We start from the raw sequence: 9559 nt of genomic DNA, 5'->3' as shown, positions 1-9559 counted from the left end.
CGCCGAGAACTTCATGGCATAAGTTTTCATGGCAGAGCAGCTGCATGCAAGTGTTACATCACGAAGCACAATGCCAAGCGTTGGATAGAGTGGTGTAAAGCACGGCGCCACTGAACTCTGAAACAGTGGAAACGTGTTCTGTGGAGTGACAAACGACTTTTCTCTATCTTGCAGTTTGATGAACAAGTCTGGATTTGGCGAATGCCAGGAGAACGTTACCTGCCTGACTTCATTGTGCCAACCGTAAAGTTTGTTGGAGGAGGGATAATAATATGGGGTATGGGAGGTGGGGGCTGTGTGTTGCTACCTGGGAGAGGGGGTGCTGTGTGCCACAACCTGGGAGGAGGGGGGCTATGTGGCACTACCTGGGAGGGGGGCTGTGTGGCACTACCAGGGAGGGGGGCTGTGTGGCACTACCAGGGAGGGGGTTGTGTGGCACTAACAAGAAGGGGGGCTGTGTGGCACTACCAGGGAGGGGGGCTGTGTGGCTCTGCCTGGGAGGAGGGGGCTGTGTGGCACTACCTGGGAGGAGGGTGGTTGTGTGGCACTACCTGCGAGGGGCGCTGCGTGGCACTATCTATGGAGGGCACTAATTCTATGGGGGTAAAAACTGGGGCCTAACTTTTATATGGGGGCATAAACAGGGCCTAAAGTCTATATGGGGGCACAAAGTGACGTTTTCTGCTATTTTACCGCTACAATTCGTTCCCCCGCAAAGGGGCCTACTAAGTCTGTGTCGCTCAAGGGCCCACATAAACCTGGAGCCGGCCCTGGGTGTATCCAGAAACTTGATCTGGCGGGGACACGAGCCCCACGGGGCAGTTTTGTAATATAGTTACAATGTATTGATGTAAAGATGTTTTCCATTATTTACATGCAAAACAGTATGTATTTATAGAAGGGCCTGCTTGTGATCGCTAGTTGAAGTATGTCCATAATGACACTCAAGCTGTGTATGACACCTGAATTGCATTTCCGTAATTTCTTACTGTCCAATCAAGCAGAAAAAGTCAACTCTTCCAGAAAACACCACTTACACCGGTCTTCTGTTTGACTAGCTGTAGTCCTCATAACAAATAGAACAAGACGTTTCTATAAATCCTTTCATTGTTAGCAATTTTGTGGTTATCAGAAAGATGGCAGTTGGGTAATTATGATTACAGAAATTCCCCCAATCTGATATCTGACAGCAGTCAGTGGCCTGTTGACATATTTGCAGGACAATGAAGGGAGATTGAAATTCCCTGCAGCACTTTATGTGTATTACCTTAACTATCCCACGGTGAAAGGGAGTGACGGCGATAGTTTACCTTTATTAGGTAGTTGATATGTAAAAAAAACTTACTTATTCGCATACTTTTTTCAAAAATAGCCTAATAGTCCTTAGGCCCCATGCACACAGCCGTAAAAAAAAACTCAGTTATTGCGGACCGCAATACGGTCCGCAATTACGGACCCGCCCAGTTCTATTGGCCGCGGACACCTTTACGTATCGCTACGGAGGGGTGTCCGTGCTGTAGAACCGTGCCAGGAATTATAGCGCATGTCCTACTTTTCGATTTTTACATGCTATATATATATATATATATATATATATATATATATATATATATATATATATATATATATATATATATAATATGATCGGTGGGGTGCATTTCTCATGCACAGTGGCACTCCCAGTCACCTGCTTTGCAGAGGACTGCAACACAGCCCAGTTCAAGTGAATGGGACTGTATTGTAATTCCCTGCACAGCAGGTGCCAGATCCACTGCTGTGCAGAAGAAATCAGTGAAGGATTTGAATCGCTTAGCAGTTGGACCCCTATCTGTCAGTAAGTGATGGCATATCCTACCTATATGCCATCACTTACTTAAGTGGGAAATCCCTTTAATGCAGATATGCCCTTGCTCTGTAGGACTGGAGTGTAAGTGCTAAGTCACTCTGGTGAGCCTAAAATAATCCAGTACAACACTGGATCTAGGTCTGTGGAGGCCTCTGGGCAAAAGCATTAAGGCTTTGACCCAATATAAATATCAGTGCCCTATTATGTCTAAATAACACAACCAAATCAGTACCATAAAGTGCCTAAATATTACTGCCATTTTAATTGTCATGAGCAGATAAATGAAGTCTGTTGGCGGCGTCACATTAGTTGGTCAAGTAGCAGAAACTTTACCATTACACTCCCTGCTTTTATAGTAGATTATTGTACCTGCCTGGCCCAGTCAAGGCCAGGCCACATGTGGTGCCAACGCGGTGGTAGAGGTAAAGGTTCAGGAGGGCAATAATGGCCTGTTCTTAAGACTGGATGATTTACAAAGACGAGATGATTTACAATTTGAAAACTGCTATCTGTTGTGATGTGCGCTGGAGAAGACTTCTTCAAGTGTGCACAATAATCCTGTTCTGAAATCCTCGCATCTTTGTGGGAATTTAGGTGTGCAGAGCACTCAACTTGTGGTTGCACATTATCACCTTCTTTCCTCATAATTTTTTATACACACCAAATGCCACCACATTTCTCTGTAAACCTTTCCACTATGGTGGCAACTAAATTACCTGTTCTCTGAGTCCAAAATCAGAAAAAAAGGCAAGAACTCCTTGGGCCTTTATTGTCTCCTAGAAACAATGTTTCATTCAAATGAAATATTCAATTGTCGGCCCTATTTTCTGCCAACTTTCATAATAAATAAGTTCTACTGTCTGCGACTTGCACATTAAAAATGGGAACAGCATTTAAATTTTTTGCTACACAAAATTTGAAGTGTAAAAAAAAATAAAAAATAGAAAATACTGTGACATCTGCAACAACAACAAACACTCGCTATGATAAATTGTTACATTTCCATCCAATTTTGAGAGTTGCAGTTTACAGAATGAGAGAAATATGGTAATGTTGTGAATGTGCTGCACAGAATCTCTTGCTGAAAAGCTGTATTCATCACCTTGCAGTGCAAGCTGCAAAGCGTCACTGTCAGAATTACCAGCACGGAGTTTCCAGTCCACCACACCTCATTCCCTTTACTATCATTCTGAATATAATTTGAAAGCTGAGAACCACACTGCATAATGTATTCAGAGCAATAAATCTCTGTCTGCTGCATCCACAGCATACCCAGCTAGAACAATGGGCCCTTTGCAGCTTGATGCTATATATAAGCTTTACATTTGGCTGCTTTCCTGTCCTAATTCTTATTAGTCAGCAAAATAGTAGATTTTATTTCAGTGATGGGTGAAATAAGGCTAGTGACACTATCACATTGTGATACATGTGGTTGTAATAATTAAGCTGTGCCGTGGAATATAGATTAGGTGTCGGGGGAGGGGGTTTACTGTTGCCTGGGTTGAATGAGTTGGATTAAAAATAACTTACTGAGCCTAAGGCAACTCTTCCAGTGGTTCACTATCCCAAGTGAATATTAGCTAATAAGCAAATAAAAAGACTTTTAGTTGGACTAAAATAACATTCTGTAACATCTATCTATCTATCTATCTATCTATCTATCTATCTATCTATCTATCTATCTATCTATCTATCTATCTATCTATCTATCTATCTATCTATCTATCTGTCTGTCTGTCTGTCTGTCTGTCTGTCTGTCTGTCTATCTATCTATCTATCTATCTATCTATCTATCTATCAATCTGTAATGACGGGGTAAGGAGACAGACAGGTGAGCCCTAATCTACCCGCCACTCAGTCCCTGCCTACTTGCACGACCCGTCCTAGGCGACGGCGTACAACTGGGCGACGGTCCCTACGCTCAATACGTGCATGAGAGACAAACAGACAAGGGTACACAGAAGCTAAGGGAAATGGGGCAGTTGCCCACGGCAACACCGTGAGCAACAAGAGTAGTGAACGAGCCGAGTCAAATCAGGAGTGTACGAGGTACCAAACGCAGAGCAGGAGCGTAGTCAGTAAAGCCAGGGTCAGAATGAAGCTGAGGTCAATAGTAATAGCTGGAACAGCAGAGCCAGGAAACAAGAGAGAATCACAGGCAAAGACAAGAAGCAAATGAAGGTATACATAGACCGAGGACGGGAGCTAGAACTGTCTGGCCAGGCTGTGATAGGTTCTCCCACTCCTCAGCCTACCAGCCTGAGTGGTAGCAGATCGAGTCACTCTAACAGACCTAGGAGCAGATGCAGACTGATTAACCACGGGCGTCGACACAGAAGCTGTGTCTGGCAGATCCTTTACACTATCTATCTATCTATCTATCTATCTATCTATCTATCTATCTATCTATCTATCTATCTATCTATCTATCTATCTATCTATCTATCTATCTATCTATCTATCTATCTATCATCTATCTATCTGTCTGTCTGTCTATCTAACCATTTATCTCATATCTATCTATCTATCTATCTATCTATCTATCTATCTATCTATCTATCTATCTATCTATCTATCTATCTATCTATCTATCTATCTATCTATCTATCTATCTATCTATCTCAGCATTGTGAGAAACTAGACATGGACCGCACAATCCACAGTATATACGTTGATCTGAGCCGCTAGGCATAATTTAGAAACATGAACATGAGGTTCTTTGTAAACATTTTGATCAAACTGTATAAGCCCACCTGCCACTTCACGGCGACCTCTTTAAAGTGGGTCCCTACTCTAGCGGTTGCAGCACCGCATGGCGGCTACCACCACCGCAGCACCGCTCCTGCAGAGGGAGCAACCCAGCGGCCCAAAAGCACCCATGCCTTCAGACCGTGCCAAGCCTCCTTGGCTCTGGGCCACGTCCCCCCACAAGTGCAGCACTACAGCAACAGACACCACCATACAGCACCACAACATGTGAACAGATGGAATGAGCTCACCTTGCCATGCGCCCCCAGTGGCCAACTGAGAGCACAAGCAAGAGCAGGAACACTTATGAGGTCATTCTGGAATTAAAATCAGCTGGGTATTTTTTCAAATGCGTGGAGTGCTGGTACCAAGTAAAACAAAGGAAATGAGGAGGATAGACTATACAATATCAGCATTGTGAGAAACTAGACATGGACCGCACAATCCACAGTATATACGTTGATCTGAGCCGCTAGGCATAATTTAGAAACATGAACATGAGGTTCTTTGTAAACATTTTGATCAAACTGTATAAGCCCACCTGCCACTTCACGGCGACCTCTTTAAAGTGGGTCCCTACTCTAGCGGTTGCAGCACCGTATGGCGGCTACCACCACGGCAGCACCGCTCCTGCAGAGGGAGCAACCCAGCGGCCCAAAAGCACCCATGCCTTCAGACCGTGCCAAGCCTCCTTGGCTCTGGGCCACGTCCCCCCACAAGTGCAGCACTATCTAACCATTTATCTCATATCTATCTATCTATCTATCTATCTATCTATCTATCTATCTATCTATCTATCTATCTATCTATCTATCTATCTATCTATCTATCTATCTATCTATCCTTTTATCCAGTGGCGGATTAAGAAGACCATGGGCCCTGGGCTGTTACCCAAACTTGGGCCCCCCTTCTCCACCGCCACCCTGCCGCGCCGTAACTATTGCTAACACTACCTTTTTGCACAAGCATTAACAAATGGGTGTTACAATTCCCCTTTCACAGGGCTGTGTCCCTACATACTGACAGTATCACACTGTGCAGGGACACAGTGCCAACCCCCCATGTAGACAGCGCCACACACACACCCCCTGTAGCTAGAGTCACACACACACCCCCCTGTAGATAGAGCTACACACACACACACACACACACACACACACACACACACACACACACACACACACACACACACACCCCTGTAGATAGACACACACACACACACACACACACACACCCCCCCCCACACACACACACCCCTGTAGATAGAGCCACACACACCCCCCTGTAGATAGAGCTACACACACCCCCCTGTAGCTAGAGCCACACACACACACACCCCCTGTAGATAGAGCCACACACACACACACACACCCCTCTGTAGAGAGCGTCACACAGCCCCCTATAGATAGCATCACACAGCCCCCTATAGATAGCATCACACAGCACTCCCCCTTATATATAGTGCCACACAGCGCTCTCCCCCTTGTATATAGTGCTACACAGCGTCGCTAAACTGCATCCCTGGGATGACACTTTATCCCATATGACTGCTGCAGCCTGTGATTGGCCTGTGATTGGCTGCAGTGGTCACATGGGGTGAAACGTCATCCCAGGAGGCCGGCCCGGACGAAGAAACAGAATTCTGGGCAAGTATAAGATTTTTATATTTTTTAAATTGCGTTTTTACATAACATCTGCTATTTGTTGCGGGTTTTACCTCCCATTGAATTAAATGGGGAAAACCCAAAACAAATGAGCAGCGTTTACGCAAATACAATTGACATGCTGCGGAATAAAAAAACGCACCGCAGGTCAATTGATGCAGGTCAATTTCTGAGCTTTTTTTTCCCCCACTTATCATTTACGCAGCGTGTGATGAGAATTGTTCACATCTAATCTACTCTGCTGCTACTGTATTAGGGCTTGTCCACACTTAACGGAATTGCTGCGTATTTTCCGCCCGAATACTTGTGAAAAAACATAAAATAACTTTAAAAAACAATATAAATTTGGTATCGCCGTAATCATAACGACCTGCTGGTAAAAGTTATTATGTTATTTATACCGCATGGTAAATGAAGTAGTTTTTTATCCATTAACCCCCAAAAAAGTTATTAATAGTTGACCAATAAGTTATATGTACCTCAAAATGGTGCCATTAAAAAAATACAACACATCCCGCAAAAAACATGCCTTCACACAAAACATTTAAAAAGTTATGGTTTGTGAAGTGCTACAATGAAAAAACTGAAATAATCGCTCTGTCATTAAGGCCCAAAATGGGCTGTTTACGAAAGGGTTAAATCTATATCTTTACACGGTATTTGGAGCTCTGTATCACAAAAATTAAGCGCAACATTCTATAAAGATATCTATATTAAGAAATGAATCACAAAAGCTTACACTTATTTAGATTAAAAGAACGAAATAAAATGTTATTCAAGGGTGGACATTCACTTTAAGACAAGATATTGTATGAGAGAAGAAATCTGACTAATGTATGAAGTAGGCCTCACAAGGACACTGTCTAATGTATAAGGCCCCATGCACACGACAGTATTTTCATCTATCCTGAAATACTGTCCGTATTTACGGATCTGTACAAAAAGAGGGAGGTTGCAAATGATGTCATCAATATGTTGCCTAGCACTACTTCCGTCCGTATATACGGACGGTTTACGGATGCACATCAGTAGCTGTCCGTATTTACGGAAGCACCCATAGACTTCTATGGGAGAGTCCTTGCCGTAATTACTGACAAGAATAGGACAGGTTCTATAGTTTTTTCAGCACGGACACCCATCAGTAAAAATACTGAAAGGTGTCCGTGGCCAATAGAAATGAATGGGTCCGTAATTACTGTCAATAATTACTGTCCGTAATTACTGATGAATAATACTGTCGTGTGCATGTGGCCTAAGAGTTTTGTGTTTGCTTATTGTTTTGCTCAACCTCAGGATTTAGTACAGAAGTAAATGCTCGCTATGCTATTGTGGAGGGCAATTCATGGAAAAATTAAGGAATGTCCTGTTGGTTTTATTTCATCCGCTATATATCAAATAAATAAATAAAAATATATAACTCAAACAGCTACAACCTACCTATACAACTTATCTTGGCCTTTTCTATGATTAATTTGGGGAATAATTTACTTGATCATTTCTTTCTATACCATACTAAATGCGCGCAACATTTTGAAATGGATAAGAGATATAACAAGTCTACACTGCAATTTTTTAACATCGATTTTTTTTTTTAACAATGTGAGTCAGACTCAGATGTCCTATATGTGTCACGTTGGACCCACTGGACCGTACCACCTTGACGATATGGCAGCTGGTCAACAGGGCGCAGGTAACAGTTTATAGTTCATATAGTGTACCTGTGGCAGCTCGGTCAGTAGCAAGGCATGCTCGGCTGGGACTAGGCAGCAGGCAGACGTCAGGCGTGGTGTAGCAGGACAGGCGTGGTATGCAGCGCAGCACGACTACAGCTCAGCACGGCACTCGACCAGGATAGCACGGGATACAGGTACGGGAAACACTGGGAACTGGAAAACACTAGGAGACCATTTGCATAGACAAACATTGGGTATGACAACAACGCTCAGGCATGGGAGAAAGGGGCTGGGCCCTTCTTATAGCCCAGGGTACCTCACCGGACAATACTGACCCCCAATCCTCCCAATCGACAACCAAGCTCCCCTCCCTGCCGTATCTGTCTTTGACCTCCGAACGCAGACCCGGAGGGAATCTCCCAACACCACTACATCAGCTCCGAGAAGCCCACCGCTTGTGCCCACGCTGGGCGGAACCAGCTCGCTGACCCGTAATGCGGCAAAGAAAGCCAAAGAAAATGCCGCGCCAAACAACGAAACCTCATATTCATTCCGGCACACAAAACATAAAACGGCTAGTAGCCGACCCAGGAGCGAAAAGGATACCGGACGCCTCGTATCCCTGGAAAACGCCTCTTTTCTCCAGCCTTTCAAAGACTGCCTAACGACAAATTCTTTTGTAACGTCTCTATATCCCCACAATTTTAACATAAAGGCCACACCTGCTAAATGCTTTCCTGCAGTGGCCGCACTGCAAGCCTCCTGACGTAATTGTACCAAACTTGCAAGGGTGATATCCAGGTGACACCCATCCTGCGATGGGAAGTTACCCCCCGCAATCTCCAACCACCGATCCCACGCTCTGCAATGACTCTTCCAAGTCGCCGGCACCACAGAACCCCTCAACAGTCTCATAAGTTGTCCTCGACCAGGGCCCATAAGTGAAGGGGGGGACTCCCCTTCTGCCAAAGCTGCCGGGTGCAATTCCCGAAACTAAGTCATCTGTGAACGAGACAAAGCATCGGCCATCACATTACGGACTCCCGGAACATATTTTGCACGAAACCACACATTCAACCTTAAACACTTCAAAACCATCCATCGTAATAAAGCTAATACTGGCAATGAACAAGACGACAACCCGTTCACCGCGTGCACCACCGCCATGTCTGTCCAAAATACAATCCGCTTATTCAACATCACGCTACCCCACAACTCTACCGCAACTATAATAGGAAACAATTCCAATAACGTCATATTCCGCACTAGACCTAACTCCCCCCAATGCGAGGGCCAAGGGGACCTACACCAACTTCGGCCCAAAATTGCTCCAAAACCATCACTTCCAGCTGCATCCGTAAACAATTCCAAATCTATATTAGACAACTCAGCGTCCTGACACACCGACCTACCATTAAATGAACTCAAAAAGGAATGCCAGACAAACAAATCCTTTTTCATCCAGGAAGTTACCCGGATGAAATGATTCGGTTTCAATATACCCCTAGTGGCTAAGGACAAACGCCTAGAAAAAACACGACCCATTGGAATTATCCGACAGGCAAACACCAGCAGTCCCAATAACGACTGTAACTGTTTTAACGTCACTTTTTTAGACCCCATGACCT

Source organism: Rhinoderma darwinii, chromosome 1 (assembly GCF_050947455.1).
Source record: "Rhinoderma darwinii isolate aRhiDar2 chromosome 1, aRhiDar2.hap1, whole genome shotgun sequence".
Taxonomy (NCBI): domain Eukaryota; kingdom Metazoa; phylum Chordata; class Amphibia; order Anura; family Rhinodermatidae; genus Rhinoderma; species Rhinoderma darwinii.
Note: the sequence above shows the minus strand (reverse complement) of the source record.